Genomic DNA, 7,426 nt, shown 5'->3' on the forward strand with positions numbered 1-7,426 from the left:
CCTGGTTGCCACAATTGGGGCACTGCAGCCAGGCCAAAGAGCAGTGAAAGTGCCCGTGCCAGAAGCTCCTCGACCTGCTCTAGTGATTGAAGTGTCGCTAGAGCTGCAGAATGGGCACCCCCTAAAAATAAAGGCGCTATTGGACTCAGGCAGCTCCTGCAATTTTATGAGCAAGGAGTTTGTTGCTGAACACCAGATACAGACCATCCCTTTAAGCAACCCCCTGCAGGTGACCACGATTGATGGCAGGGAGTTGTTGGGAGGAGGAGTCCGCTTGCAGACTGTCCCAATGATAATGAGGGTGGCAAGGCACACAGAACTGATAGCGTTTAATGTGGCCACCCTGGGAGGCGCTCCCATTATTTTGGGAATGAGCTGGCTAGCTCTACATGATCCGCTGGTTGGCTGGCATCAAAGAGTGGTGTCCTTTGGTTCAGCACATTGCCTAGAACACTGCAAAGGGGAGAAGGGTTCAGTAGGGGCCCAAGCCACCCTAGCAGGGACTGAAGTAATGGGAAAGGTGAAGGTACCACCACAGTATGCAGATCTCAGCGACGTGTTCAGCGAGAAGGAAGCTGACCAACTACCACCTCATAGACCCTTTGATTGTCAGATCAATTTACTCCCTGGAGCACAGCTTCCCGTGGGCAAGTTGTATGCCATGTCAGACAGGGAAATGCAGGAGTTGCGAGGGTTCATTGACAAGAACCTGAAGAGAGGCTTCATCAGAGAGTCCAAAGCAGCAGGGGGGAGCCCAGTGTTCTTTGTGGACAAAAAAAATGCGGACAAGCCGAGACTTGTATGTGATTTTAGGCGGCTGAATGCAGTGACTGAACCGGTGGCGTTCCCTATGCCCAGAATTGATGATATTTTGACCATGGTGAGGAAGGGAAAGATTTTCACAAAGCTGGATCTAAGGGGGGCGTACAACCTGATACGCATAAGGAAAGGGGATGAATGGAAAACCACCATGTTTACCCCTTTGGGGGCGTTTGAATACCTCGTTATGCCATTTGGATTACAAGCAGGCTCCGCGTGTTTTCAATCTTTTATGAACCACGTGCTGGGCCCTTTGCTCTACAAGAATTGCGTTGCCTTTCTAGATGATGTGTTGGTGTATTCTGAGAATGAGGAGCAACATGTGAGAGACGTCAGAGAAGTGTTGAGCAGACTGCAAGCCAACAGGCTGTGGGTCAAACTGGAGAAGTGTCGGTTCCATACCAAGGAGGTGGAATTCCTGGGGTACCGCCTGTCAGACAAGGGATTGGCCATGGATCCCGGCAAGGTACAGGCAGTGCTGGAATGGAAAACACCCAAAACCAAGAAGGATGTGCAGAGGTTCCTAGGGTTTGGAAACTTTTATCGTAAGTTCATCCGCAACTTCGCCCATCTGACGGCGCCCATCACTGACTGTCTCAGCAGTAAGAAGAAGTTTGTATGGACGGCGGAGGCGGGGCGAGCGTTTGAGGAACTGAAAAGGGCCTTCGCCTCTGAAGAACAACTTCTGCATGTGGATTTACGAAAGAAGCTAAGGGTTGAAACAGACGCATCTGACAGAGCCATAGGGGCGGTGCTTCTTCTGCAGCCGGGGAAGGAGGAGTCGGAGTGGCGTCCGTGTGCCTTCTTCTCGCGGAAGCTGAACAAATCCGAGAGGAACTACACGGTGTACGACCGAGAACTGCTTGCTATTCATGAGGCGTTCCGGAGATGGAGGCATCTGCTAGTTGGTGCACAACATAAAGTGCAAGTGTGCATGGACCATAAAAATCTAGAGTACTGGAGAACGGCGCGAGTGCTCAACCAAAGGCAGTTGAGATGGGCCCAAGAGTTCTCCAAATTTAACTTTGAGATTTGTTATGTGCCAGGCCCAGAGAATGTTAGGGCGGACGCTCTCTCACGCAAGCCTGAATATTTGGAGGGGGAGGGAGCACCCGAAGAAACCCATATCATTCCAGAGGACCGCTGGGTGTGTGGGGCGACTTTGGTGGGGCAAAGGGAATTGGTAGAGGGTACGGTGCAGGATGCATACGCCCAGGGGAAACTCAGGGATCTCAGAGGGGAGGAAGACAAACCCGGTGGTTTTGAGGAGAGAAATGGGGCATTGTATTATAAGGGAGCGTTATATATACCTGAAGGGGAATTGAGGGAGAAAGTACTCAAGCAGCTGCACGATAGCCCCACAGCAGGGCACTTTGGGCAACACAAAACCATGTGGCTGGTTACCAGGGAATTTTGGTGGCCCAAGGTCAGGGAAGATGTGCGGGAGTATGTGAGAGGGTGTGAACAATGCCAAAGAGCCAAGGGGGAGAGGCAGGCGCCGGCTGGTTTATTAGAACCACTGCCCACACCTGAGAGACCGTGGGAAGCAGTGGCAATAGATTTCATGACTGATCTGCCAAGGTCTAGAGGGAAAACAGCCATCATGGTTGTAGTAGACCTGTTAACTAAAATGGCCCACTTCATAGCCTGCTCACATGCGGTTACAGCAGAAGAAACCGCCAAATTGTTTGTAGAGAATGTGTTTAGGTTGCATGGCGCCCCCTTGAGGGTGGTTTCAGACCGAGGGAAACAATTTACTTCCAGGTTCTGGAGGAAGCTCATGAGCTTACTGCATGTAGAGGTTAATTTCTCGACGGCCCGTCATCCTGAAACCAACGGGCAGGCGGAAAGAGCAAATGGGGTTCTCCAACAATATTTGAGGTGTTATGTTAATGACAGAGAGAATGATTGGGTGGAGAAGCTGGCGTTGGCAGAATTTGCCTACAACAATGCAGAGAACGTGTCCACGGGGATGAGCCCCTTTTTGGCTAATCACGGGTGCCGTCCCAGAGCCTTCCCAGGGGGGGAGGGGGAGAACTGGAGCGTTCCAGCTGCAGAACAGTTCGTGGAAGAAATGGAAGCGATCCATCGCCAGCTCCAACTCAACTTAAACAGGGCTAAGGAGGAATATAAGAGGCAAGCAGACAAAAACAGAAGGGAAGGTGAAAGCATCAGGGTGGGGGACCAGGTGTGGCTGTCAACCCAAGGGTTGCCATTCAAAGGAGGTTGTAAGAAATTAAGACCCAAAAGGCTGGGTCCGTTTGAAGTCATACAGCAGGTCAATCCAGTGGCTTTCAGGCTCCGGTTACCGAACCACATGAAGCTGCACCCAGTTTTTCACAGGTCGTTGCTGTCACCGTATAGAGGAGACAGTGAGGGGAGGGTCACTAGGGGACCAGCAATGGAGGAGAAGGAACACAGCTACCATGTAGCGGAGATCCTCGATTCCAGGTGGAAGGGAGATCAAGTAGAGTATTTGGTAATGTGGGAAGGGGAACCGGAGTCGGAAAACACCTGGGTTAGGGCAGAGGATGTCAATGACGAGGTTTTAATAGAGACTTTTCATCAGAGGTTCCCACGTAAACCTCAGCCTGTAGCGAGGTTCCGAAGGGAATACTTTGCCACCACCGACGAGGAAGAGGAGTTGGAGGGGTTCCCAGATTCTGAAGAGGAGGAGGATTCAGCTGGCCAGGACGACGATCGATGGAGAGAATTGTTCGAGACGTCAGAAGATGAGGAAGATTCGTTTCGGGGTTTTAGCCCTTCACCTCCCAGGGGGGAGGAATTGGGAGGGGGTGAGGGGGGCCCTGGAGGGGAGGTGGATGTCAGGGAACTGCCATCAGAGCATCAGGTGGTGGAGGGACTCAGGCAGGATGAAAGAGACTCAACTGCTGAAGCAGGGACCAGCAGGGGGAGGAGTGGGTCTCTGAGGGAATGCGAGCAGGAGGGAGGGCTCAGGGAGGCTTCCAGCGAAAACAGTGGGGAGGTATCGGAGTCTCCCATAGGGAGACCCATACCTCGCAGGAAACTGTCACGCCGTGAGTCCAGGAGACGCGTTTCCGTTAAGGAACTTCTTTGTTGGAAACGCTTCCGCAGACAGCCACTGTCGGACTCTACTAGTGACTAGAGCAGACATGTCTGAGGAGCTCCGTCACACACGGAGGTTTGTGGGGGCGCACAAACTCTGAGGGAGCACGTTTTCACGCACAAGCAGCTAATCAAACCCTCACACCTATTGTTAAAAAATGCGTTACAGGTTGTTAAAAATGTGTTTATTTGGTAAAATGTCATTCCAATATATGCATATATGTATGGGGGAAATGTGCACTAAAATGCTGGCAAATTTCTGTGGTGACTTTTTAAAGGGACAGTGGTGGTTGTGAACTGTGGAAATGTGTGGAACTGAAATTAACACTGGGAAAATGAGAAACTGAGGGAAACTGAAATTGACAGATTTTTCAATCCCTACATAACACTGACAGTGTGGTATAGTGGTTAGGACCTGGGAGACCATGGTTCAAATCCCCGCTTGGCTACAGAGCACACTGCATGACCTTGGGCTAGGCCCTGCTTCTCAGCCTAACCTACCTCACAGGTTTGTTGCGATGATATAATGAATCAGACAGGGAATTCTTGGATGCTGGCCCATTGCCCTTCCCATCTCCCACTGTAACTTTCAGTAGCCAGGGGAGCTCCTCAAAGTTTTTTCCTTCTGAGTACCCCATGGGAAAACTCAAGTTGCACTTTTAATAATTCCCCTTGCAACCTGCATGTCGCCCAGAAGTCGCTCATGCTCTCTTGGGCCCCAACCGATCCAGAACTTCCAAGCCCATTAAGGGCGTTGCATTTTGTAGATCAAATCATATGTTGCTAAGAAGATGCTCTCTCAGGTAGAGCAAATGCTGTGCTGGTGGAAAGAAGTGGCTTCACTTTAGCTGGTAGGTGCCATGCAGACTCTTGCTAATCCATAGTCCCTATGGTCCTGCGAGTGATTCTTCCCCATAAAAGGCTTACAGGATGCCCTTTGTTTTAAGGTAATGCCTTTTCCTACAGAGAGTATGATTGCTACAGGCGGCAAGAAATACCTCTTTGATTTCAGAAATTTATTTCTATAGCACTCTACAGAATTGATGCTAGGACGTACTGTTTTTAATTTTTCTTTGATCGCCCCTCATTAACAGGAGTTTTGTCTGAAGTAGGTCAGAAAAAGGTGTGTGACTAAGAAGTGAGTATGGTGTGTGTAAAGTATTAGTCAGGTATGACTGAAGGCTGACAATAGATATTAGGATGGAAAGAAATCAGAGAGCAAGAATGTTGAAACAGCTGACTAATGGATGAGAAAGGTCCAAATGAGAGGAGAGTAATAGGTTCCTATTTCAGCCAACTTGCTTGAGGTATTGAACACATCCTAAATAAGGTGTGTGGAAGATGTGAATAAGGAAGCGATTTCTTTTCCACTAGCAAGCTAAACCAGGAATGTTTTGAAATAATTGAGCACAGAATTGTTAACATTGGGGAAACCATGAAACTGAAAGAATATTTGTTCATTTCACATTTATTTCATGAGTCCTCCAAAGAGTTTGTGGGAGCTCACAATTTTGGAATTAGCGAATTCAACCCAGGCCTCCCATGTTCTAGACCAGTCCTCCTCAGTCCAGAATATTGTTGGACTCCAGCTCTCAACAGCACCAGTCTGCATAGTCAATGTCCCAGGATGGAGGAACCTGTAGTTGTGCAACATCTAGAGAGCACCTGGTTGGAGAAGTCTGCTTTCAACTGATGCTACTACACTGCTGAACTATTTGCTGTTCACCAAGGAATATATAAATAAGAAAATACTGAGAAAAGGAATGAGGTGTGAGAAAAGCCTCCTTTATAAATCTCTATAGACATGTAATTATTCTTGCAGCAAAATCAACCAAGAGTTTTGTGGCACATTAGAGACTGATACATTTATTATGGCATAAGCTTTTGCAGTCTTGAGTTTGTGGAAGCCTATACCATAATAAAATGTCAGCCATTAAAATTGCACAAGACTCTGTTGTTGCTTTTAGGAAGGAGCTCTTACGGGTGTGTGACAGAGACATACTTGAGGAAGCGCTGCAGCTCAGTGACAGAACATCTGTTTGCATGTAGAAAGTCACAGGTTCAGCCCCTGACATCTTCAGATAGGGTTAGGAAAAATGGACCTTTCTGAAAATCTGGAAAGGGGCTGCCAGTCGGATGGACCTTTGGCTCCTGTGTTCAAGTGACATCAAAAGACAGAGAAGTAATTTCTGTTGTCTAAATCCTTTGCTAAACACAGGAATAGTCGACATGGTGCCCTCCATGTGTTAGACTTTCAGCTTCTTGACTACAGGTGGAGTTATAGTCCAACTACATCTGAAAGGGATCAATTTGGCTGACTTAGAACATCTTTCATGAGGTCCTCAATATCAGGCTTGCTACTTTCATATAAATATTTATAGCTCCTACCCATAGGAAGCTGCTCAGAGTAGCTTACAAATACTTTTCTGTTTTAATGTCACAGAAGCCGCCCAGAGTGGCTGGGGAGGCCCAGCCAGATGGGCGGGGTATAAATAATAAATTATTATTATTATTATTATTATTATTATTATTATTATTATTATTATTATTATTATTATTATTATTATTATTATTGATGAAAGGCAGACACACTCAGCACCACTGGCTCTTCTCTGCCCTCCTACACACAATGCCACCCAAGGGTGCCAACTTGAATAAAATGGTGGGGGGAGCCCAGGTAAGCCCCACTCACGAGATGCAGTGAAGAAGCACCATTTGAATGGCAATGTCCATCAACTTGGGAGGGGAGCTGAAGGGACCTCGGCCCCTAAGAATTGGCTCCTGTGATGACACCAGCTCCCTCTTACTTGCCCTTATATTGGCGATTTGTTTGAAAATGTAAAGTGGAGCTCTAGGGTGAAACACCACAAAAAGGAGAGAATGAGGTTTATTTGGTGTGGTTGGCACCTAATCAGGTTCTTGGTGAAATAAGGAACAAAGGAAGCTGTGTTATGCTAAGTCATAGGAACACATAAATAAGAACAAAGGAGGCTGGTCCTATCTTCTCTATGTCACCTTGAGTTCCTGTCAGGAGAAAAGGTGGGATATAAACATAATCATAATATGGGGTGGTGTGTGTGTGTGTGTGTGTGTGTGTGTGTGTGTGTGTGTGTAAAAAGACTAGGGTAAATTGATCTACTCATGTGTCTATTTATAGATCCAATCACTCACCCATCACTGCATAGAAAACAAGAGATATATGATCTACTAAAACATACAGAAAAATATAATAAAAGCAGCACAGCACTTTCCTTAAAAGCAGTTAGGTACCAAAATCCTATTGGAATAAGAAAGCCTTCACCTGCAGGGAAGGAAAGAGCCAGTCTAACTTCTCCAGGGAAGGAGTTCCAGAGTCCTGGAGCAGCCACTGAGAAGCCCTTCTTTAATTCATAGAATCATAGAATCATAGAATCATAGAGTTGGAAGAGACCACAAGGGCCAGTGAGTCCAACCCCCTGCCAAGCAGGAAACATTCAAAGGTTCAAAGGTTCAAATTCAAAGGTTAATAATAATAATAATA

This window comes from Podarcis bocagei (genome assembly GCF_964188305.1).
Source record: "Podarcis bocagei genome assembly, chromosome: 13".
NCBI lineage: Eukaryota > Metazoa > Chordata > Lepidosauria > Squamata > Lacertidae > Podarcis > Podarcis bocagei.